The 25,959-nt window shown below is 44.3% G+C and overlaps 1 protein-coding gene across 24 annotated transcripts in view; it reads right to left on the bottom strand.

Annotated features, from left to right (window-relative positions):
* Nucleotides 1-25,959, bottom strand: part of TRERF1 (transcriptional regulating factor 1) — a 206,496-nt gene that overhangs the window by 174,187 nt on the left and 6,350 nt on the right. The window contains exon 1 of one of the 24 annotated variants that reach the window (XM_072832997.1): nt 7,423-7,589. The exons of the other annotated variants lie outside the window; for them this stretch is intronic. The gene's annotated coding sequence lies outside the window, so the exon portion shown is untranslated. Of the gene's footprint in view, nt 1-7,422; nt 7,590-25,959 lie in introns of those variants that run through there. 24 annotated transcript variants of the gene reach the window in all.

Here is a 25,959-nt window from a genome sequence, read left to right as displayed (position 1 = left end):
GGGGCCCAAAGCCAGGCTCAAGGAGGATCAGCCCAGTGCACCTGATGGTATATGATGAGAGGCTGCCTGGCTAGGGAAAGGGGCAGATGTGTAGGCCCCTTGGTGGGGCCCATGGTGTAGGAACCCCAGCAAGAGGTTTGGTTATGTCACTGCAGGCAATGGAGGTACCACGGGCTCCTGTGCAGGGGAGTAACAGGAAGAAAGTGGTGTTTGGGTCATCCCTCCCACATTCTGTGATGCCAGACTTGCATTCAAAGAAATGACTAGCTGTGCCAAGAACTTGGTGAGCTGAGGGGGGTAGGGGCACAGGAGGTGTAAACCACAACCCTGTGCTGATGCCACAAGTGACAATGGACACAGACACACAAATCCAGGTTCTAATTAAAGACACCAGGCTAATCATACTGAGGTGCTAGGGTTTAAAGAGTTTATTACACTACACAATAAAAACCACATTGCCACAAATCTCTAATCTCGAGGGGCGTCTGTGCAAGCCCAGTGCCTCCCAAATGTTAAAGTACACCCAGACCACTGAGAACCTGGTTAAAAATGCAGACCCTGACTCTGTAAGTGTGGTTTCTCCATTTAAATCTAAGGAGCTCCCCAGGGATCCTAGACACCACTGATCCAGGGACCATGCCTTGAGGAGCAAGGGAATAGGTGAAACTGAGGTTCCCAGGCAGCAAGTCATGGGCATTAACCACAGGTGGAGAGAAAGCTGAGAGTCACCTGGGGTCTACGGCAGAGCACCCAAACAAACTAATTCATTTTCTTTTTGAAAAATTCATCTTAAAAAAAAAAAGGAAACAAGAAAAAGAAAAATTCACCATGAGGGTTCAGTGCCGGGCAAGGCTTCCTCAAAGCCATTAGTAAATGGAAACTACCCCCCATTTCACAACTACCACCTAATTACTCTCCCTGTAACCTTCCACAGCAGCCCTAAGCCAGCTCTTTCAAGTGCTGATGCCACTAATCAAGTCATAAAGCCTTAAAGCTCATATTATTAGCCTTGATAACAGAGAGTAAAACAAACTGTGACAATTGCCTTTCCTCCCAGCTGAGGCCAACAGTCAGGCTAACGGACTACATTTGCATTACATCCCAGGTCAAGGAAAAACCATCTAACCACTGAGAATCTCCTATTCCAGATGGGCCATGTAAGAGAAATTTATCAGCTCTCTTACAATCCTCTGAGAAGATTCTGGAAACAGATCACAATCCACCACGATTTTAGCGATTTCTTTACTGTCCCCATCTCCTTGGGTAATTTGGAAGCCTGGAAGAAGGTACTGCTACACCCCAACTCTCCCGTTGCATCCCCTCCCCTGAGGTCACCTACTTAGGCACCAAGTGACCCACTTCAAAGCAATCCCATCACAAACTCCAGAGCTCCTTGACACAGCTCAATTCTTAAATCAGATGGCCTGGGTTTCAAGATGCATGGCTGTATCACTTGGAGATGAGGTAACTGGTCGATCAACAGAGCAACAATAACAGAAACTGTTCAAGGTAGACCTGGACCCTACCTCCATCTGACCCACAAAATACACACACACACACACACACACACACACACACACACACACCAGTTCAATGAACCAGACATTTAAAGTATATAGAATCCCCTACTCAGCACTATGGGGATTCAGAAAACAAAAAGCTCTGAACTTGAGTTGGTCAAAGAGGAGATATAGTTCTCCATGGTCATGTAGCAACTGTACTTTAAGTTCCCCGATGGCTGGCACCTACCAAGCTGGAGAGTTTCCTATACTTGTGGCCTAAAGTCTACAGAAGATGGTTAATGACAGCTCCGTGAAGACTACCCATTGACTCTAGAAGAAAATAAGCCTGAGGACTTGTTCTGCTCTGCTGTAGTACTCTCGACAGGAGTTGAGTTGATTAAGCAATACGTGAGCAAGAAGCATTAATATCCTCCAATGGCCATTAGCAAGTGACTCACCAAAGATTACAGAGTTTTAAAGCTGGAAGCAGAACCTGGGTCTCTCAATTTCCAGATCAAAGTTCTTTCAACTAAATCCCACTCTTCTCACCTCTGCTTTGAAATTCTCCCACAAAATCAGAATTTGAAGTTCACCGCTTCTTTGCTTATTATTCCCCCCAACCTCAACCAACCTTTAGACCCCTTTTCTCTTGGGGAAGCAACGTAATTTAACCTATCTGAAAGCTGGTCCCATTCTGCCCTCCATGGGATGGGTAGAGGGCAAAGCAAAGTCATATCCCCTCTTCAGGACTTAGTTTTTTTTCTCTTCTGTAAAATGAGGAGGTTAGTGGAGATGACTTCTAGTATCTTTTCCAGCTTTAAATAAAATCAGTGGAAGCTTCACTTTGCAGTCAGGAGGGAACAGGGGCTTTCCCCAAGCCATAGTCCCTGCGTCATCCTATTTTGTGCAGGGAGGATGGGCTGGTATAGCCAACTGACAAGAAGCTGCAGTTCACAGGGCACCCAGGTGGCTCTGCAGTTGAGCGTCTACCTTTGACTCAGGTCATGATCCCAGGGTCCTGGGATCGAGTCCCACATCGGGCTCGCTGCAGGGAGCCTGCTTCTCCCTCTGCCTAGGTCTCTGCCTTTCCCTGTGTCTCTCATGAATAAATACATAAATCTTTAAAAGAAGAAGAAGCTGCAGTTCACAAAAAAATCTGTCCATCAGTCCTCTCCCACGGTCCACACAGAGCTTCTCCAGGCCACATTAGAGGAGGAATGGCCTGCTGCCAGTTATCTTCACAAACTTGCCAGGAAGAATTCTTAAAGTTTTTGTTGCATTGCAGTATTATTTTCTTTTTAATGACTTTTTTAAATTATAAAGTTGACGTGTGCTTGTTACACAAAACCAGAAAACATTTTACGTTTCCTAACTTTCTAAAATCATAAAATAAATGTACATTCATTACAGAAAACTTGTTAAAAGAAAATCCCACCTGTAAACAAGTCTATACCTATGTTAATTAACTAAGTCACATTCCAATTAAAAATCAAAGAAACTCAAGAGTTAGAACTGGCCTTAGAGAGGTACAGGTTGCATTCTGGGCTACACCATATAATGTTGGAGGAATAATCAGGGATCCATAGTAATTACCCAATCCAATCCCCATATCTCCACTGTCCCCGTCAGGTGCCATCCAGTCTCTGCTCAAATACTTCCCACTTTCCAGCTTTTTTTCCAAGCTTTGGGAAAGCTCCATCAATGCTTCTTCCTGCAGTAGTCATTACATGCGCAGGCTTATAAAAGGCCACAAGTTTGGGCACCCGGGTGGCTCAGCGGTTTAGCGCTGCCTTCAGCCCAGGGTGTGGTCCTGGAGAACTGGTATCAAGTTGGGCTCCCTGCATGGAGCCTGCTTCTCCCTCTGCCTGTGTCTCTGCCTCTTTAAATAAATAAATAAATAAATAAATAAATAAATAAATAAATAAATAAATAAATAAATAAATATTTTTTAAAAAGACAATAAGAAAATAAGAAAATAAAATAACTCTTAAAAAAAAAAAAAAAGGCTGGAAGTTTAGTTCAATTCCAGACTCTGCCTCTTATATACTACAGGACTCTAGGAAAGTCTGAACTTTAGTTTGTCATCTTTAAGATGAGAATGGTAATATCTGCTTGAAAAAGTTATCCTGAGGGGTGCCTGGGTAGCTCAGTGGGTTAAGCATCTGCCTTCGGCTCCAGTCACGACCCCAGGACCCTGGGATGGAGCCCCATGTGGCACTCCCTGTTCAGCAGAGAGTCTGCTTCTCCCTCTCCCTCTGCCCCTCTCCCTGTTTGTGCTCTCACTCTCTCTTAAATAAATAAAATCTTTATTTTGAAAAGTTGTCCAGAGACTTAAGTGAGAAAATGTACATAAAGCACTTAGCAAAGTGCCTAGTACAGTGTGAGTGCTCAATAAACAGGAAGGACTATTATTAAATTGTAGATTGTAACAAAGGTTTTCAAACTTTCTCTACTTACCCATAAAGAAATCACGCTTTCTATCATGACTCAGTATATAAAGTATCTATATATCATACAAATATATAAAACTGTACAAATATTTTTAAGAAACAACACTGACCCATACACATCTGATCCACTGAAAATTTGTCTTCCTGTTCTAATCTTTCCTTTCTATTCTATTTCATCTTTGTGAATTGCTAGTCTTCATCACTGAATCAATAGGACAACCCACTAATGGACTGCAGATGGCAGTTTGAAAAATCCGACTTCTACTAAGACCAAATATCTCCTTCTGAGCTTCCACCACTATCTAGCTTTACTTTCTGGAACCACACAGAACAACTCTGCTCCACCTGTTCACCTTTCGGGCACCTGAAGTACTTACTCCCTATTCTCTTCACTGTTCACTGTAGTGGTCTGGCTTCCCCATCCCCCTTTATACACATCGCCTCCTCTGGACTCCTTCTTTCCTCTGCAAGCTTTCCCCTTTAATCCCTCCTGCCCAGGAGGGACATGCTCAGTTAGTAGGCGCCCTATGCCCCTGGTGGCTTCTATGTCACCTCAGGTCAGGCAGCCTGATGGGAGCATCCTTGCAAACCTTCCCACCAGATGAGCTATTCATCCCCAAAGGAACACATCTTGGGTTTCTCCCTGCCCATCCCCAAGTCCTCCCTGGTACTTTCATACAAAATGGGGCTCCCTCGACCTCCTCCTCTCTCCCGGCACAGATGAGATGAAGATGCCTCAAGGCCCATCAATGAGAAAAGCGAAAGTGAGGAAGAGTTTCAATATGCATATGTGAGCCTGAATCTACAATCAGAAAGTGCTCCCTTCTTACTCATCTCTGAACTAGCTCTGCCAGCTAAACCTGGAACCGAACCGACAAGGCCTCATCACCCAGCCACATCTGTCCCTTCATTGTGAAGGGGGCCCTGCGACAAGGAATCTCACAGCTGGCTGCAAACACAGAGCTGAGATCCGCCAGCACCACTTGCGCAGGCAGGAAACGGCAGATATCACATATAGCCACAGTTTCCCATATCCTATCTGCATTTGTGGTCATCAAAAAAAGGCAATCATGGTAATAAAAATAAATGCACCCGTGTCGACTACTCCGATAGGTAATGTTTTGTAATTTGGGTTTAAAAAAATTTTTTTTTAAGTTTCCAAAGCAATAACCCAAAAAAAGGCTCCTATGCTTTCAAACAGTAAGCTCCCCCCCTCCTCACTGCACTTCAGTGAGTGATTGGCAAACACATTAAAGAGAGCTTCCCCTCTCTCCAAGAAACCTTCGGGAAACTCCACCACCCCTCCATCTATTATTTTATCAGATACATCTGCATCCCAAAACAACGTATTTTAAAGTTTTGTTGACTTATAAAATTTATTCAAAAGGTATTATGTTGTAGGGGCTGTTCAGGGTCTCCTTTTAATTCCAACCTCAGATTACTAAGATTCACTCCTATCACGTTGATGCTGCATACTTATGTCACTACTGCAGAAGGACCATCATGTGACTACAGACTCATTCTCCAGCTGATGAGCTTTTAAGTTTCCAGTTTTTTGCTCATATCAACAGAGCTCCTAGGAACATTCTTTTTTTTTAGTATTATTTAATTATTTAAATTCAATTAATTAACATGCAGTGCATTATTAGTTTCAGAGGCAGAAGTCAGTGATTCACCAATCTTGTATAGCACCCAATGCTCATCTCATCACATGCCCTCTTTAATCCCCATCACCCAGTTACCCCATCCTCCCACCCCGCTCCCCTCCAGCAACCCTCAGTTTGTTTCCTATGATTGAGAGTCTCTTCTGGTGGGTCTCCTGTTCTGATTTCCAAGGAACACTCTAGATACACATCTCCCCATGCCCCTGTGAATGAGTTTCTCATGATTCTGTATACCTGGGAGTAGATATGCCCAGGCACATAGTATGCACACACAACTGTACAAGACAATACCAAACTATTTTTCCAAAAATGGTTGCCTCAGTTCATGCTCCTACCAGCAGTGCATCAGGCCACTGGGCTCTATATTCTCCCCGATGCGTGCTTACTACTACACAGCTGCTTCCTGTTTGATGATCCAATGGGGGTAAAATGGAATCTCATTGTGAGTTGTATTCCCTGATTACTAATGAAATTAAGCTTCTTGTAAAAAGAGAGAAAAGATCCCTTTCCAACCTAAAGCCCTGTACTTTTCTTTCACTGCTCTTAATACAGTCTATAATTAAACATTTGTAGGATTATTTGATTAAAGCCCATCGCCATGCCTGCTTTCCTCACCACTGCATGCTGTACAACAAAGTCGGGCCTCTGTGTATGTGTCGGATGAATGAATGAATGCATGAATAGCTGAGTAAATGAGACGATCCAGTTATTCGTCAGGCTCAACTTGATTTTATTAAAACCCGGGGCTCGGGCAGCCCCGGTGGCCCAGCAGTTTGGCACCGCCTTCGGCCTGGGGTGTGATCCTGAAGACCCGGGATCGAGTCCCACGTCGGGCTCTCTGCATGGAGCCTGCTTCTCTCTCTCTCCCTCTGCCTGTGTCTCTGCCTCTCTGTCATGAATAAATAAATAAAATCTTAAAAAAAAAAAAAAAAAAAACAAGCCCTGGGCTCATGAGTCTGGGTCTGACCTCCCCAGCTGAGTTATCAAGCAGGTGGGGGTAGCAGTGATGAGATGGTAGGGAAGAGAGGGGAAGTCCAGTCTCAGTCCAGGGTAATTCCTGGAGCCTCCTCAATTAATGGTAACAGTAAAATAACAACTACTGCTGTGAATCGCAGACCTAACCTGGGCCACTTGCTTCACACCAAACAATAATAGGGATCATTTTACACAGCTGCTTACAAACCAAGAACTGTGTTACATGCTTACTGCGGGCTCATCTGATCCTCACTATCTCTAGGGAATGGATATTACTATTTCTTCTAAAGATTTATTTATTTTAGAGAGAGCCCATGGGCGGTGGGAGGGGGAGAGGGAGAGAGAGAGAATCACAAGTAATCTCTCCACTGGGCCAGGAGTCTGATGTGGGGTTTGATCTCCCAAACCTGAGATCCTGACCTGAGCCAAAACCAAGAATCAGATCCTCAACCGACTGAGCCACCCAGGCGCCCCGCTATGGAATGGATATTATAGCCCCATTTTATACCGAAGAAAACAGAGGCTCAGAGAGGCTAAGAAGTGCCCAGCCACAGGACGTAAGTGGCAAAGTCTAAAGTCAGAAGCAAATCAAGGTCAGTCTGGCCCCAGAACCCATGCCCTTTCCACACACCTGCCACCAACCCTGCCCCTTGTACTTTTTATCTTCTCTGCAGGGGATTGCTTTTCCTCCCCACCTGCCCCCACAAAACTCTACATATTCCAACCAAGCACAGCTCACAAATGCTTTCCCTGCAGTGGGGAGAGCAGTGCTTGAGTAAAAGATCATCCCACTCTTTGTCATTTAAATGTTTACCCTGACAACACACTTACCTGTCTGGTCCCTGGCTAAGAGGTGCTGAGTGTCACCTAGCAGGGTGGCATGAGGACATCAGCCACATCCCACACTCCCACGGTTCCCCCAAGTCACCACTTCTCACCAGTGGAGGTTCTGCAGAAACCAGATGCTTTTCAACTTTGAAAGGGTTTTCACTGCAACTGGACATGCCTTAACTCAGCAAGAAATACTATGTAGCCACTACAATTATACAATCCAGGCCAATGCATAGAAATATGCATGTGAAATTATGTTCAGTGAAAAAAAAAACCCAGCAATTCAAAAATAGTATCTACTCGCCAAATTAAGTACACACAGTACCCTCAGACAGAGAAGGTAATATAAATAGAACTGCCTGTTCACTAGGACCTTTCTTCAGTAAAGTTACTTAGGTTTCCTTGGCCCCCCAAAAGCTACTTGTCAACTATTTATAACAGGTGTGGTTTCAAAGCAATGCTACTAACAGTAGCAAAGAATTATCCCCAGCAAAAATGAAAGCTCCCCGAGGGTCATGATCATGTCTGTTTTGTTCATGGTGCTAACTTTAATAAAGAGGTGGAAGGGGTCAGACCAGGGGTCCATGCTGGCCTGCTGCCAAATCCCACCACCTGGTTTCGTAAATAAAGTTTGATTGGAACACATCCATGCATCCAATTACATGTTGTCTATGGCTGCTTTTATGCTACAGCGGCAGGACTGAGTTCTTAGTACGGAGGATAGAGATATGGCCCCCAAAGCTAAATATATTTATTCTCTGGCCTTCTATGGAAAGTTTGCCTAGACTGGTATCTGCACATCGTTAGGATTCAATAATACTTACTGAATTAATTATTTCAAATAAGCCCAAATCAAGCTAATAGATAAGAACAAAAACCATCTATTTACCCAGGACACATAATAACAAATGGGAAATGCACTCTTATATTTACATCAAAATGGGACTCTTGACACCCTCGGTAGGAGGTATATGCCTTGAGCAGTTTCTTCCACAATGGAGATGAATTACACCATATCATGTTGACCACAGAGCTATAGGGAGAGACAGCTGGTAAGGGCTTGGCAGGCCATCTGAGGCCAGGAGTAGGAGTCAAGTCTGGGTAACTAGTCAAGATGCTGTAATAATCCCCACGTGGGGCTCAAAGCAGGATTTTTGGCCTCCTTAGTCTCATATTCTAAACAACTAAACTACAGGCCCTGAGCCACCTCGGGTGAAATCATTTCATTTATTTCCTATGTAACTTCTGGTCGGGACAATGCATCAGTAAACAACAGTAGGCTCAATTATTTTCCCTTTAATTTATCAGTACATCTGCATTATAATGCAACCGCGTATTTTTAGTTCTGCAGACTTGATTATTCAGAGGCTGATCATTCGGCTGGTGGCTTTTTGAAGCTCATTTATGGCCCCAGTACAGAAGACAGGAGAAAGGAAATGAAAGGAGGTGAAACTCACATCAGTTGGTGTTGCTACTTTATTAGCAGATGAAATGCCAAGATTGGGGTGGAGGGGGTAGTAGACGGTGAAACCCCAGGTCTGCAGAGCCGAAGCTCTCCCCAGGCCTCCTTTATCAGATCTCCACATCTCACATCACTGCATGCAGACAGCCTATTGATAATTGTGTTATACTGGCCTATCCCTAGGACGACCCAAGAATATTATAGCTGACCCTTGAGCAACATGGGTTTGAACTGTGCAGGTCCACTTATACACGGATTTTTTTCCAATAAATACGATACAGTACTATAAATGTACACTCTCTTCCTTATGGTTTTCTCAATAACCTCTTCTTTTCTCTAGCTTACTTGATCATAAGAAGACAGTATGCAATACATTTAACATTCAAAATGTGTGTTAACTGGGATCCCTGGGTGGCGCAGCGGTTTAGCGCCTGCCTTTGGCCCAGGGCGCGATCCTGGAGACCTAGGATCGAATCCCACGTCGGGCTCCCAGTGCATGGAGCCTGCTTCTCCCTCTGCCTATGTCTCTGCCTCTCTCTCTCTCTCTCTGTGTGTGACTATCCTAAATAAATAAAAGTTAAAAAAGAAAAAAAAATGTGTGTTAACTGTTGATGTTCTTGGCAAGTCTTCCTGTCAACAGTAGACGATTAGCAGGCAAGTTTTTGGGGAGTCGAGAGTTATACACAGATTTTCAATTGCCCCTAAACACCTCCCCACACACACAGTGTTCAAGAGTCAACTGTACTCTCTAAGCTCCCTTCCTTTGTTCACAGGGAGGACACAAAAGTCAAAAGAAGAAGCTCTCTATGGAACAAAGCCTTGGCGTACTGAATTCAGATGGCAGGTCGGTCCTGCCCAAATAGCCACAGCATAGATTCCTTTAGGGAAATGTCTCCCATGGAATGCTGGGAGGAGTCTGAGCAGCTTCTCCATCCACCACACACCTTAATTACTCCCAACAGGTCTTCCCATTTCCCAGGAGCCCAAAGGAGAAGTTCAACACACTGGCTCTGAGCCACAGGGTTATACCCAAGCTTCCCCCCCCCCACCCCAGGGTCCCTCCTGCAGTAGAATGGGTAGTGAGTGACCAAAAGCCCAGGTCCATAGACCCTTCAAGCCTGTCTGTACCATAACCACTGCTGAACAAATGAACAAAATCCACTCATTATTTTAGGTGGAAACTAAAAGTCACACCCACGGAGGACCACACGTCTACTTTCTCCTTGCAACATAATTCCTCCAACTGAACCATACAGAGCACACCTCACTTCTTCTCCCCCTTTCATCCTGAGTACCGGTAACTAGAGAAACCCTTCGATGCAGGAAGGCAGTCTTCTCTTCACTGGCTGACAAACTCTCCAGTTGGCTGTACCCTGGGAGGTCTGGGAATCCTGGCTCACCTCGATCCGGTGGGCTTCAGGCCATCCTAAGTGAACCAACCACAGGAGACAGCCACGGCCGGGGGAAGTGGAAGGAAGTGCCCGCCACGGCCGCCTCCTCTCACTTTCCCTGGGGCCTTAGCTCTGTCAGATTCTGAAGCATAATGAGTTTTGTTTCATAACAGTCTTAAATGAACTGGAAGGGGGAAGGGGATGACAATGATAAAAATCTTAATTAAAAAAATTCCTACAAGCAAAGACTTTTCAGATCCTAAGATGTGATAAAAGTCTCTTGAGCTGGGGGCCCTACACAGCCCCCAAGGACCCAGCACTAGACATACAGTTCCTGGGTGCCTACTATGTGCCTGGCACTCTGCTGGGTGCTTAGAAGCAGCAGTGAAGAAACACAAAGATCCCTGGCTTCTTGGGACTCCTATTCTAGGAGGGAGGTGACAGTAAAGATAAAGAGCGAATCAACTATATGGAATGTTAATCGGTTAAAGTATTTTAAAAAGGAGCACCTGGACTGCTCAGCAGTTGAGTGTCTGCCTTCGACTCAGGTCTTGATCTGAGTCTTGATCCCAGAGATTGAGTCGTGCATCAGGTTCCCCCCAGGGAGCCTGCTTCTCCCTCTCCCTATGTCTGCTTCTCTCTGTGTGTCTCTCATGAATAAATAAATAAAATATTTTTTAAAATAATGTGTTAAAAATGAAAAAGAGCAAATAAAGGGGATGGAGAATTCAGGCAAAATGCATTAAGGGGGATGGGCAATTCAGGGTGTAGTGCTGAATACAGTGGAAAGTCTCAATGAGAAAGAGACATCTGGGTAAAGACTCAAAGGGGGAGGTGGTGAACAATGCAGATGGGTATCTAGGTTCTGGAAGAGCAATCCAAACAGTGAGGATGGCCTATGCAAAGGCCCTGGGTCTGCAAGAACATGCCAGGTATGTCCAGGGAATGGCTAAGAGACCTGGTGTGGCTGGAGCAGAGTGAGGAAAGTAGAGAACAGTAGAAGAAAGTGTCATAACAGCAACGTGGGGGAGGGAGCAGAGTGTCCCCAGACCACTGCAAGGACACTGACTTTCACTAAGGCAGGGGCCACTGAAGGGTTGTGAGCATAAGGGCCAAGTTCTCCTTCAGTTTCCTGCCACCTTAACATTCTTCCTCCATATCTCCTTTGGTACGACTTAATAAACATGCTCAAAGCCACCTCTCCCACAAAGCTCTCTCTGATGAACCACTGCAAGTCCCAAACCCAACAACCCTAAGGAAAGCAGGCACGCCCCAAACCTCCCTCTCCCCCAAATCCATATTAGACCCACAAGTGGAGATGAGCAGAAAAACGAGAGGGGAATGGGTATGAGGGAGACCCAACAGGCAGAGAGGAACAAGGAGATATAGGGGGAAAAGAACAGAAAGCTCCAAAGTGAGTCAGAAAGACAAATGTCAACGGGTTCTTTACTTTTCATCCACACCCTGCAGTTCCAAAGGTCCAAAGCACCAGCGCTTCATCTTCCCAATCTCTGCTGCCCTGTGGCCACCCTGATGCTCACATGGGCAGGCGAGCCCTTCCTACGGCTAACTACTCTTTATCCTGCCCTTAGGTGGAACAGGAGGAAGGGAGAGAAGAAGAGGATTACTTCACTCTTCCTGTCTAAACTGCAAAAGCAGAGGGCCAGCTAACATGAGCCAGTCAAACCAGAGGTGGCAGCAGAATTCCCTGTCATTAAATCCATACTAGGGATCCCTGACAGACTCCTGCGAGCCACCAGGCAGGCTTATTTGGTCAACCTATAAAGTGAGCTGCCACTGCACAGACCCAGTCCCAACAGCAACTACTGTCCCTGGCAACCGCCCCCCCACCACCACATTCACAGTCATCCCCCAGCAACCACACTGAGGGGTGGGGGGAGAAGGACAATTAAGAAAAGGCTAGGGAAGCCCTGGAATAAGCTAAAATGAGTAGAAAAGAAATAATAAGTTAGAACAATTAGCTCCAAGTGGTATGGAGTAGGTGCTGAAAGCACGGGCTCAGCTGTGTGACCTTGGACAAGTTACCTGTGTGACCTTGGGCAAGTCATCTACCTTCCTATGCCTCAGACTACTCATCTTTAAAATCATTATCATTATTATTAGTAACTCCATCCTAGGGCTCTTAGGAGAATTAAAATTAGTATTATAAAGCATATAAAAGAATGTCTGGCACATGGTAAGTGCTATAAGAATATTTTTAAAGAAATCAAAACACTTTTGGAACGCCTGGGTGGCTCAGCGTTGGGCGTCTGTCTGCCTTTGGCTCAGGGCGTGATCCTAGGATCCCGGGATCCTCTATGTGTGTCTCTCATGAATAAATAAATAAAATCTTAAAAATATATACTTTATTTATTTATTCATGAGAGACACAGAGAGAGAGAGAGGCAGAGACACAGGCAGAGGGAGAAGCAAGCTCCCTGCAGGGAGCCTACATGGGACTTGATCCGGGGTCTCCAGGATCACGCCCTGGGCTGAAGGCGGCACTAAACCGCTGAGCAACCCGGGCTGCCCTAATAAATAAAATCTGAAAGAAAAGAAAAGAAAAGAAAAGAAAAGAAAAGAAAAGAAAAGAAAAGAAAAGAAAAGAAAAGAAAAGAAAAGAAAAGAAAAGAAAAGAAAAGAAAAGAAAAGAAAAGAAAAGAAAAGAAAGGAAGGAAGGAAGGAAGGAAGGAAGGAAGGAAGGAAGGAAGGAAGAAAGAAAAAGAAAGAAAAGGAAGGCTTTTCTCTGAACCATCTGAGATAGAAAAGCTCTATATTTTTGTACATGACATACACATGAAAACAATCACTACTGATTAATACTTTCAACTCTGATAATTCAAATTCCATACCTTCAAAATACAATAAAATGCTCTGGCACAAAGACATTTATTGCAGCATTATTTTTAAAAGTAAATTATGGGACATGACCTAAGCATACAACAGTAGAATGATTGAGTAGATTATAAAAGCCTTAAGAAATGGTTTTGTGCAGGTATTAAAAATCACCTAATAATTTTTTTAAGATTTATTTATTTATTTGAGAGAGTGTATGTGCCCGCGCAAGCGGGTGAGAGGGGTAGAGGGAGAGGGAGAATCCTGAAGCAGACTCCCTGCTGAGCAAGGAGCCCAATGTGGGACTCAATCCCAAGACCCTGAAATTGTGACCTGAGCTGAAATCAAGAATCAGCCACTTAACTGATTAAGCCACCCAGGCACCCCCCTCCTGCAATGAAAAAAATTTTAAAGACATAAAAAATACTTAAAATGTTAAGTGATAAAAGATAAAAAAAAATTATACTTCACTCAACTATCGCAACTGCTATTAAATTAACCCTCCTGTGTAGAACATGTATAAAAAGGTAGATAAAAAAATTAAAATAAAAATAAAAATTAAAAAATAAATAAATAAATAAAGGTAGATAAAATACGAAATAATAGTAATAACAATAATAATTGTTTGAAGGTATGGGAGTACAAAAAGCCATCTAGGACAAGAAGGACCATGCCCCTAGAAGAAAGGGAAACTTGGTGAGGTGTGTATCAGTAACTGACTTTCTCCTCAGGACATTTGCTGATCTAACAAACATTAAGGTAAAAAGTAGCAAGTTACAGCTTGCTGCAGCTTTCTCCCTGGACAAGGAAACAAAAGCTGGAGTTCAAGGCTTTAAAGATATCCCACATTTCACAGCAAAGATCTCAGGGAAAAGTGAACCACTTATAAGTGAACCCAATGTTCTGTGTCAATTTCCCCTCAAGTAATTTGCTGACACCTAAAACAAGTGTGTACAGGGCTAGGGCCTAAAAATCGAAGCAGAAACAAACTGTCAAAAAAACTGAAAAGCTAAGTAGAGATCTGGTAGTTTCACAGAGGTAGAGAAACAAATTGTGCCTATCAGAGCCATTCAAGGAAGCGGAACCCTAATACATTACCCCCTCTAAAAGCAAGGGCAGATCAGAAGTAGACTAGCCCTTCACAAAAATCAAGGTGATACAACATCCTGAGCCTCTCTGTTTTCCATCTGAAATGCATGGCATTCAAACAAAAATTACCAAGTGCATCAGGAAACAGGACCAAATCAAGAGAAAAATACAACCATTAAAAACCATCAAAAAATATATTTTTATAAATAAAACACTTACAAACAATAAAAAAACAAATTAAGAATTGACTAGATACGTTTGACAAAGAGTAAAGAGATGACTAAGGAAGTGTACAATCAGAAAAAATATTTATGATGAAGCATAAAAAATACAATAAATACAGAAATTACAAAAAAAAAATTTTAAAAGCCTCAAGGACATGCAGGATGCCACGAAAGAGTCTAACATATCCAAGACCAAGAAAAGGAGAGAAATAATTGAGCAAAAGCAGTATTTGAGGAAAACTCCTCCCAAATTTTCTAAGATGGACAAAAAAAATCAAGCCATGAATTCTAGAAGCTCTCCAAACTCCACGGGGCATACAAGGAGAACCACAATTATGCACAGTATAATGAAACTGCTTTAAAAAAAAAAAAAAGGTGGGCACCTCAGTGGCTGAGAGATTGAGCATTTGCCTTCGGTTCAGGCATGATCCTAGGGTCCTGGGATCAGAGTCCTGCATCAGGATCCCCACAGGGAGACTGCTTCTCCCACTGCCTATGTCTCTGTCTCTGTATCTTTCATGTCTCTCATGAAAAAATAAAATCTTTAAAAAAAGGTAAGAGAAAAAATACTACTTTCAAAAGAAACACAATAAAACTGAGAAATTACTTTTTAACAGAAATGAAAGAAGCCAGAAGACAATATAATGTTATCTTTAAAGGATTAAAAATAGGCAAGCTAGAATTCTATACCCAGTGAAAATATCCTCCAAATACAAAAGTCAAAGACATTTTCAGGCAAACAGAAATTGAGAGAATTTCATACTAGCAGACATTCTCCACATGCACACACACACATACACACAACTAACAGACATTCTTCAGAAAGAGGAAAATTAATCTGAGAGAAGAACACGAGCATGGTCATACAGGAAGAAATGAAGAACACTAAAAGAGTAAATATGTGGATTAATCTAAATTATTACTGACTTTTAAAAACAATGTCCTGTGGGGTTTCATATAGAAAAAGAATTAAAATCACAGGACCATAAAAGGCATAAAGGAGTTAAATGGAGTGTAAGTGTTGTAAGTAGCTTGAACCATCCAGGAAATGGTTAAAGGATTAATTTAGGGTCTGCTCTAAAAGGGAACAAACACCACAAAAAGCCTACCTACAACTATGAAAAGATATGTATGCTGAAAAAACTACTAGAAAGGGAATACATCATTTAAAAAAAAAAAACAAATTCTGTGTGCATGATGGAATGCTGACTGGTTTTCATTGTCTTTATACTTTTCAGCATTCTCAGTAGAACAACTTTTTTCTCAATACTTGTGTTCCTACAAACCTTGTGCACTATTATGCTCATGGGAGGTAAAAGTAGCCTTCATTTTCTTATAAAGTTTCAAAAAAGAACAAATTCCTTTAAAAAAAAAAAAAAAAGAACAAATTCCTAAAACATTGGACAGGAACCCCGTAATTCCACAGCCAATTATGAGCAACAATTACTTGTGTGAGTGAAGAATGCTGTTCACCTGTTGATACAAACCTGCTATCCAACCCATACTGTGCCCTGGGTCAAATCCATTGTGTGTGCTGAGAGAAAAGCACACTTATTAAAAGTGTGTGAAATTAATAAGTGTGAAGAAATTCTAACTCAGTTGAAAGAAGCATTTTAAAAATTTTTTTTAAATATGTATGTATGTATGTATTTTTATTTGACAGAGAGAGAGAGAGCACACACAGGGGGAGCTGCAGGCAGAGGGAGGGGAGAAGCAGATTTCCCACTGAGCAGAGAGCCAGACACAGGGCTCCATCCCAGAACCCTGAGATCATGACCTGGACTGGATCTCAGGACCCTGGGATCATGACCTGAGCTGAAGGCAGCTGCTTAACCCACCCTAGAGGGCAGGGAGCCACCCAAGAGCCCCTGAAAGAAGCACTTTTAATACTAATTCAGGTCATCTGCACAATCTTTCCACAATAGGAATCCAAAGATCTTGCTAAATTAATAAATAGTAGTTATCACACCAAGAGACGCCTGTACTCCACCTCACAGCAAGAAAAAATTAAGCCCCAGAGAAAAACTGTAGTATATGGTTTAAAGGGTAACCTAGGCTATACAAGTTACGACCATTTTTTGAAAAAGAATATTAGAACTGACGAAGTGAGGTTGGTACTCTCACACACTAGTAGTAAGAATGAAAATGAATTTTTTAAAATGTTTTGAAGAACAATTAGGAAATATTCCTGAGAACCTTAAAAACACCCACTGTCTTTGACATAGCTAATTCTCCTTTCCATGAATTTATCCTAAGAAAATTATCTGAGATGTGATCAAAGATTTATGCACAAGGATGTAGATCGAAGCAAGGATGTCAAAATAATAAACAAGCTAAGTTTCCAATAATAGGAATTAAATAAATTAAGGGACCCAGTCCCGGGTACACAGTAAGTACTCCATAAATATTTGTTGAACATAGAATCCATATGAGAATAGAGTAAAAAACTATTAAAAAAGTATCCAAAGAATATTTAACGAGCAAGATATTAACATTAAATCTCATTCAAAATTAGCCCTTTACTATTTTAAGGCATAAATATCTTAGCTAATGTCTATTGAGAACTTACTATGTGTCAGACACAGCCCCAGATGCTTTACAAGTGTCATCTCAGGGGCAGCCCAGGTGGCTCAGGCTGGCTTTAGCACAGCCTTTGGGCCAGGGTGTGATCCTGGAGTCCTGGGATCGAGTCTCACATCAGGCTCCCTGCATGGAGCTTGCTTCTCCCTCTGCCTGTGTCTCTGCCTCTCTCTCTCTCTCTCTGTATCTCTCATGAATAAATAAATAAAATCTTAAAAAAACAAAAGAAGTGTCATCTCATTACATCTCACCCAGCCCTGTTATTTCCATGCAGTGAAGGATCCTAGACCCAAACCCAGGCAGTCTAACTTCAGAACTTAAACTATTAATCACCAACTAACTAATTGCCAGCTGCCTAGAAAAAATACTGGAAGGAAATTATTAAAAAGTTAACAGGAAGAAATTAAAAAGCCAACTGTTATTTCCTTCCTTATACTTATCAATATTTTCCAAATTCTCTAATTGTCATGTACTATTTATAGTCTTCCTGTCCAAAATAAAAATTATGAACTTTCACTTATCATTTACACAGCATCAGTGAAAAAGCCTTAGGTCCAAAGGAGTTTTGAATCCCATGTCTTCTCCAGATCTTAAAAGCAGGAGAACATTGTGTAAATCTAAGCCATCACATTCTGACCATGAAAGGAAATGGGCCAAGAGTCTACTCAACAGACCAAGAAGTCCAGGATTTCCATTGCACAAATACAAGTCACTATCTGGCTGACAAGGTGCTGTTTTTTTTTTTTGTTGTTTTTGTTTTTGTTTTTGTTTTTTAAGATTTATTTATTTATTTATTTAGTCATGAGAGACACAGAGAGAAACAGAGAGGCTGAGACAGAGGCAGAGGGAGAAGTAAGCTCCACACAGGGAGCCTGATGTGAGACTCAACCCTGGGTCTCCAGGATCATGCCCTGGGCTGAAGGCAGACACTAAACCGCTGAGACACCCAGGGATCCCAAGGTGCTGATTTATACACATATTCTGGCATTAATCATCCCTCTGATCCCTCTGAGTAGATGTGACCATCTCAAGACAGGGAGGTTTAGGAAGGTGAAATGACTTTCCCAAGGTCATGCAGAGCACTCCAGCTCTGGTCAAAGGCCCAGACATCAACCATTCCCCTAAATCATGTCAAACAATTGAGGTGGACCTTAGAGCATGTCCAGGCCCCAATACGTCTGGAAATTAACAAGGAAGATTTGTGGGACACACACATACACACACACAAACATACACACCATGCCCAAAACCCAGAAATAGCACTGGGACTCAACCATCACAGCACTTCGCTCCTTCAGAAAACAATTATGTATATGGCTTTATATTTGTCAAAGCACTTGTGCATCCTTTCTCGCCTTGGATTCTTAAAATAAATCTTTTCAACCAGGAAAGCAAAGGTACTGAGAATAAGGGAAATGAGACTCTGAGAGTTACAGTGCTATTCAGGGGTACCCACTCCTCCAAGGGTCAGCATGGTGCCCCTTCCTCCATGTTACCCCAGCCACATTCTGAACTGAACTCAGGCCACACTGACAGGTAAGGCTAAATGAGGCAGGATGAGGAAGGGGGAGAAGCAGCTGCTTTTACAGTCACACAGGTCTGGGTTCCTGGGTTTGAATCCCTAGTCTGCAATATACTAACCATGAGACCTCGAGGAAGCCCATCCACCCCTTTGTACCCTCGGCTGCCTCCCCTGTATGATTAAGGATAACAGTGCCTTCTCTATCGAGTTGCCGTGAGGATTAAATGAGGTAATATATATAAAATGATGGCATGTGTCCGCACTTAGGAGGTAGCTGTTACCTATCCCAAAACACACAGGCTGAGGTTACCATGGCCAGAGCACACTACTTCACCTTCCCAAAGAAAATGACCCTCTTATGCTTCTCTCATTCTGCCATCCTGGGTCCTTTGACCCCCTCAAAGAGCCTAGGCTGATCTCCGTTACTTTCCAGTCTCCTTTGTAAAACTCTCCACAAACTTCTTAAATGTAGGCCCTCAGAAATGTCCTCAGAGGAGAATCCATCCTGGGCTGAAGATGACGCCAGGCTGGAACCCCAGCCTCTGTGCTCTGAGATTCTGATTTCTACAGTAGTACAGACATGGAACCCTACAAAGTAAAACATATCCTGATGAGAAATGAACAGGTGAGCGCAGGGGAGGGGAGGGGGTGGTGGGGGAGGGTGTGGGGAGGGAAGCCCATTCACAAAAGTAGAGAACAGCTGGGGGCCTCCAAAAGGAATGAGACTGAGGGACCCAGAAGAAGAGGAAGGGAATGCCTTCTGCAATTTCCCTTTGAAACCAACGAGAGCATCCAAAATGGTGACAAATGGAAACCCTGACTTGGAAAGATGGTGATGCTACTCTTTCACACTCACTGGCACAGCTTAAGAGTGCAGAACCTTACCTCCCTGCTCCTATACTTCTAATACTTTACTAACTGTGCTCTTGGCCTACAGGCTTAGCCCCTCCTGTCCACCCTCCATACCTCTGAGCAACCTTTGTAATACATAAATCTGACTCATCCCCATTTCCCACACACCTCTCCTCACTCCAAAGCTTTCCAAGACTACCCTATTGTCTATGGGGTCAAGGCCAAGCTTCATATCATGGTATCAAGTCCTCCCAGCCCAATCCCTTCTTACTTCTCCAGCCTCATCATCTGCAACTATCACCAAGAACTTCCTAGGTGCTGGGCCCTAGGCCAGGTGCTAGGGACACAGTGATAAACAAGATGTGGCACAAAAATGAACAAGATCTAGCCCACACCCTTTAGAAGTTGAAAGTCCTCTTGGACAGACACAGAAAGGGACCACTGCAATCCAGATGGACACTGGGATGGCCACCCACCCTGGGGTGCTCAGAAAAGGCCTCTGGAGGAAGTAGAAGTGAAGTGATCCAGATAAGGAACAAAGGAGAAAACATTCTGTGCAGAAGAAGCCACAGGGCAAAAAGTTCATGAGCAGTGCTACCCAACAACTTTCTGCACAAATGAAATGTTCTATATGTATGCTCTCCAATATGGTAGCCACCAGCCACATGTGGCTATTGAGTACTTGACATGTGGCTAGTGCAACTGGGGAACTGAACTTTTTATTTTAACTTTTAATTAACTTAAATTTAAATGGCCATGCATGGCTAATGGCTACCATATTGGACAGCACAGTTTTAGAGCATTAAACTGAAGGTGATGGAAAGTAAGATTAGATGGGTAAGCGGTTTGTTTTTTTGTTTTGTTGTTTTGTTTTGTTTTGTTTTGTTTTCCAGAGAGAGAGAGAGCGCGCTTCAGGCCATGGGTGAGAAGCAGAGGGACAGGGAATCTTAGGCAGGCTCCGCACTGAGCTCAACATGGGGCTCCATCTCATGACCCTGAGATCACAACCTGAGCAGAAATCAAGAGTTGGACATTCAATCAACTGAATCACCCGGCACTCCAAATGGGTAAGCTTTGAAGTGATGTTTCAGTAAAACCAAACTCTATTTTGCTTCCTATACTCACCATGCTACCTGCTAGTCCCTCCCCCCACTTGCCTACCTAGCAAGCCCCCACTGAACCCACACAACTCCACCCATAGAACACCTCTCTCTGAAGACTTCTCTTGCTGCTCCCCACAGCCTCTCCACTTAGTACTTCTGACAGGTGATCTTCTTCTAGGCAGGCACTACTGTGTACGAGATTTATGTGTTCCAATTGTCCCCACCAGACGCTGAGCTCCTTCTCTTACTTGTCCTGGTATGCCCAGCCACTGGTACAATCCCAGTGCCGGGCAAGCGCTCCAAAACGTCTGAGGAACAAGTTGCCAGCACTGACAAAGTCACCGTAGCCTGGCAGTTGGGCGAGGAGGGCACTCGCTCACTCTAACAAAGATGTGACCCACTAACTTTTATCTTGGTCAGAGAGACAGCTCTGTCCAGGGGCTTAGGAAAGGTTCTCATGAACATCCCGAGCACACTCCTCTTAACTGTCAATGGCAGGCCTTGTGGTAGCTCTATTTTGTCCAGGTTCCTAGAATCTAGACGTTTGCACAGGGAAAGTGTCTAGACAGTCTTTGGGGGGCTTGTCCTGGGTCTGGAGACCAGCTTGGTAACTTAGCACCTGCCTGTCCTTAAGCGAGGTGCTGAACTGCCCCAAGCCTCAGTGTCCCCAAGTGTGAAGCATCATATCTGCCTCTTAACAACTGCTGTAAGGCTGAAGTGACTACCACATCTGCACAGGGCCAGGCACACACAGTGAGCTCTCTGTAAACAGTGGCAACTACTCCTAGAGGGATCTGAAACCCTCATTTGGATACCCCACTGCATATGCAAATTCCTGAGCCCCTAAATAGCCTCTTGTCGGCGCTCTCCGGGATGCAAGGGATATAATCCAATCTCTGACTCACAATGTGTTGCCAAAATTCTCCCTGAGTTCCCAGGAGAAAATTTATTTTAATTCCCTCCAACTTTAAAAATTAAACAGTCTTTCCAGCATTTTGGGGTGGCAGGGGTGACAATGGAGACCATGAAATCCGACAAGCAGCTTTAAAAAAGGTTACAAACTGATCGGAGAAAGAAAGGAGAAGGCAGCCGAAGGGGGTGAGCAGGGGGGATGGAGACAATCCCCTGAGTTTCTGCTATTATTGAATACCCCAACTCTCAAAGCAGCCCGGCCGCCCCCTCCTCCACGTGAGCTAAGCTCTGTTAATGAGAAAGCGGAGCTCTGCCTACATTACCACAATAATGATTTCCCCGTTGCATTTTTACATGCCTGCCGCTTTATCATAGCAGAAGTAGACATATATTTTCAATAAATCCCTTCCCTCCTTCCTCCTCCCCAACTCTGGCTCGCCCAGTAAAATGTTGTTCCCTCCGCGCCCTCCCCCAACGCAATCCCAACCCCGGAGCACAATGAGTTCCACTAATCAAAACAGAAAGAAAAAGAAAAATGGAAAAATCACAGCTGCTGAAAAACAGCATTCGCTACAAGTCAGAGCCCTCCACATTTTTTCTGCACGCAGCATTTACTTCTTCAAGGACACATCACCCCCGCCCCATCGGAAATCTTAATGTAGAGTTGCTCAAAGGGGGGGGGGGGTAAAGAAATCTAATATTCACTCTCTTTCCTATTTTGACTAAGCCAGCACAGACAGAAATATAGATAAGGCCTCGAATAACTGATTTAACAAAATGTCACTTATTACAAGGGATGGGGGATGGGGCTGCACTTGAATTTGAGAGCTCAGTTAAACCACCCCAGCTAAAGGCTGCCAGGCCAGGAGAGAGGCAAGGGGGAAAGAAACATTCTCTAGCCTGGTCCCCTTCAGTGGCTGCAAGAGCTGACCCTGATGGCAGAGAGGCCTGGATTTCTCCCTCCAATGAGAACCAAGGTGGGGGGGGAGGGGGAGGAGGCAGTAGAACTAGAGGGAAAACAAAAACCAAAAAACCCCAGTCGATTCTTAAATATATAAGCATTTATGTTGCAGTAAGTGGTGCCAGGTTCAAAACAAGTGATGACCCAGTTCTGCCCTCCCCAGGACAGTGTACAAGGGGTGCAAGACACACTGGTGGTTCCGTATGACAACAGCATCCCGGGAGCCATGGGCAGTGGGAGCCCAAGGGATTCCCATAGCCCACACCACAGCTCTGGCCCACGACCAGGCACACAGAGCCCTCAAGAAAGAGTTAAGGAATGAGTGTATGCACAGTGAAATTGTTTGAATTCCAATACCAATTTCTAAAGAAGCTCAGACTCTTCAAAAGAAGAGAGGCCTCTAAATGTCCTCACCTACTGTGGCTCCCCAGAAAACCCCCTCAGCTCACATGTGTTCACCCAATTAAGAAAGAAAAGTGAACAAGCCCCAGTACTCGAGAATCAGCCTCATTACTGGTATCCTTGAGTTGAATTTTAAGGGAGTCTGGTATCTCCCATTGTGATGACATCAGAGGGCACTCAAATGACACCCCTATTAAAACTCCTGTGCATCAACTTCAATGTTTTTTTTTTTTCTTTTCCTTTTTAAAACATCTTTCAAAGGAGGTAGGTTGGAGGTGGTTTCCCAAGAGGAGGGGAGAGGCCCTCAGAGCAATCCCTGTTATGACAAAGACCCCCAGGGGCCCTCAGGAAGCTTTCAGAGGCAGGAAACTGCTCAAGGCCCAGCACGTCCAAAGGCAAAACCTGGAAACCAAAGGCAAAGCTGTCTAGAAACCACCATGGATTGTCCCAGTTCCTCCACTTTAGGAGCCCCACAAAAAGGACAGGGCCAAGGGTAGGAGGCTGATGGAGAACAGCCATGCAATTTGTTAAAGTCAAGTTTTGGCTTTAATTACGAGGCAGCCTTAAAGCCGTGGGCTCCAGAATGAGCCAGATAATGCAAGTTTTTAAAAATTGGGATGCCCAAAACATTCTTAAATCATCTGAGTATTTCCAACTAAGGTCACTGGGAGTTAGTAGCCCAAAGTTCCCAGAGTATCTTCTTGGTTTCCATGATCCTCTGCATATATTCTGTGCCATGTTCTTACTGAATACTGCATAGCATTATCTATTTGAGGGTATACAACGTTTGGAGACCATTCAAATTCTGGCATTAAACCAGGGCTCTGGATGCTGGCTGGACATGTGACTCTGGGTTAATCACTTTTTTTTTTTTTTCAATTCTACATCTTGAGCCTCACTTTCTTCGGCTGTAAAATGAGAATATCAACCTCCTATGGTTGTTGCTTCTGTTGTCAGATAAAATAAGACATGCCAAAGAGGCTCTGGACCAATAAAAAGCTAGATAAACACTGGTTATTTCAATGGCATCCATTTCCTCTCTCTCTGATTTTTCGTTGATTATTTTCTCCTTTATGAAACCAAACTGGTATCAGTTCCACTGATCTCTCAAAACTGACAACTTGTATTTATTATACAAACACAAGAAGCCCTATTACCCACAGGTGAGCAAAATCTCGGTACCAGCAGAATCTAGGTGACCGGGGACAAGGGAGTTCATTACACTAGTCTGCTTTTGTGACATTCAAAGTTTTCCCATCATAAAAATTCGTTCAAAAACTAAAAAAATAAATAAATGAAGGCTTACCCTCTGGCTCAGAAGCGAGAGGTCTGATTAGTGAAAAGCACAAGGTATTTTTGTTGAAAACTGAAAATGACTTTCAGCATACACACACACAGTACCCCAATGGGCCGAGGGCAGTTTTTAGGTAGACTCCGCTTTCTGGAACAGTCTCCGTTTGCAAAACAAAAGCTGAATGCAAATGAAGCCCTCCTAGGACCCTCAGACCTCAGTCCGGTTTCCAGCGGAGGCTCAAGGTTCCCCGGCACCCAGCTCAGAAGCCGAGTTCGCCTGTGGCTGTGGGTGGGCAGGTCTCAAGTCTGAGTACGGGATGGAGGGTCTGAGCCCACGGAGCTGGGCACGTCCCTGCCAGCAGTTCTGATGCCAGCCCTCCGACGGGGGAGCACTTTCGCTAACAGGAGCACAGAGAGCCTGAAACCCGCCCCCTCCCTGAAGAGAAAGTGGCTACCAGGCGGGAGCAGGAGGGACAGGGCTCGCTGCTGCCCGAGGTCTGAGGAGAGGCTTTGGGAAATTCAGGAAGAGTCCCGGCGGCTGTCAGGTTTTCTATCTGCAAAGGAGATCTGGCTGCAGATCAATTCACCTCGCTGCTGTCGGCGCACGATGCCTCTTACAGTTTACATAGCACTTTCCGTACATTATCTGATGGCATCCTCACAACTCGACGAGGAGAGGCGCCAGATGGTATCACCCTCTTTTTACTGATGCGGAGGCCGCCTTGTCCAGAGCCAGCCGCCCAGGGCACTGGACCCCAACCCGGATCCTCAGACTCCCTCCTCCGCCACCCACCTCCCATGCAGACCCCACGGGTGAGGGCCACCCAGGCTGGCAGTCGGTGGCACATTTTCCTGAAAGGTAGCCTGAAGGAGAGGCCTCGGGTTTTGTTGGGTTTTTTTCTTTTGGAGCCTCTTGCTCAAAACATGACACTGCCCACCAACTTTTGAACGGGGCTGAAAATCACAGCTGTTTTTTTCCGATGATAGTTTTCAAATAAATCTAACGGGAGGTCCAAATTACTTTAACGGAAGACTCTTCCTCAAGCAAAAGAATCTGCTCTTGCCTCTGTGCTGCTCAGTAATGCAGGCAAATGTTGAGAAAAATGCAGTACAATTTTCTGATGCAGTCTTAACCCTTGAAAGTCTCTGGCTGGTGCCAAGTCCTGAGCCCAAATCCCTTCTCAAGGAGGGTGCAGCCTCAGCCTGGAGCACCCTCTGACAGAGCACAGATCCCTCACCTTCCACTCCTCTGCACCTGTCTTCTCAGGTTTGGGCCAGGACAGAAGGCCCTCCCCACCCCACCCCACCCCTCCTCCCTACACCCCCAGGCAAAGGCCAATTCTTCCTGAAACCTTCTCAAGGGCTTGAGTCAGCTGACCCAACCCCACCCATTGCTCTCATCAATCACTCCCTCTCCAGGATCTTTCCCATCAGTACACAAAGCCAACACCAGCACCCAAAAAACCCTTACCATTATGCTCCCAGCTCCTGCTCCAGATCTCTGCTCCCATTCCTTCACAATCAAACTTTGCCAAAAAGTTGTCCATACATGCTATGACCAGTTATGACCAGTCCCTCACCTCCTAGTCCCCTGCCAACCCCTCCAATCTTGCCCCCACCCTATCCATTGCATTCCACTGAAGCTGTTCTTTGGAAAGTCCCCAATGGCTTCCATTTTACCAAATAATCCAGTGGTGACTCTTCTGGCCTTATCAACCTCATGAAACATTTAACCACCAACCCATCCCCAACAACACATCAACATACATACACACACACACACAAAGAGCCTTTCTTTCTCTATGTATAAGCTCCTTAGGGCATCTCATCCAGTCTTCTGGATGGCCCCACGTTTTTCTCTCATGCGTGGCCACCCCTCTGGTGCAGGACACCACTGTTAGGATGCCTACC

The sequence above is a fragment of the Canis lupus genome, chromosome 7, assembly GCF_048164855.1.
Source record: "Canis lupus baileyi chromosome 7, mCanLup2.hap1, whole genome shotgun sequence".
Taxonomy (NCBI): Eukaryota; Metazoa; Chordata; class Mammalia; order Carnivora; family Canidae; genus Canis; species Canis lupus.
The sequence above is the reverse complement of the archived record's forward strand: the minus strand, read 5'-3'. Positions and strand labels throughout refer to the sequence as shown.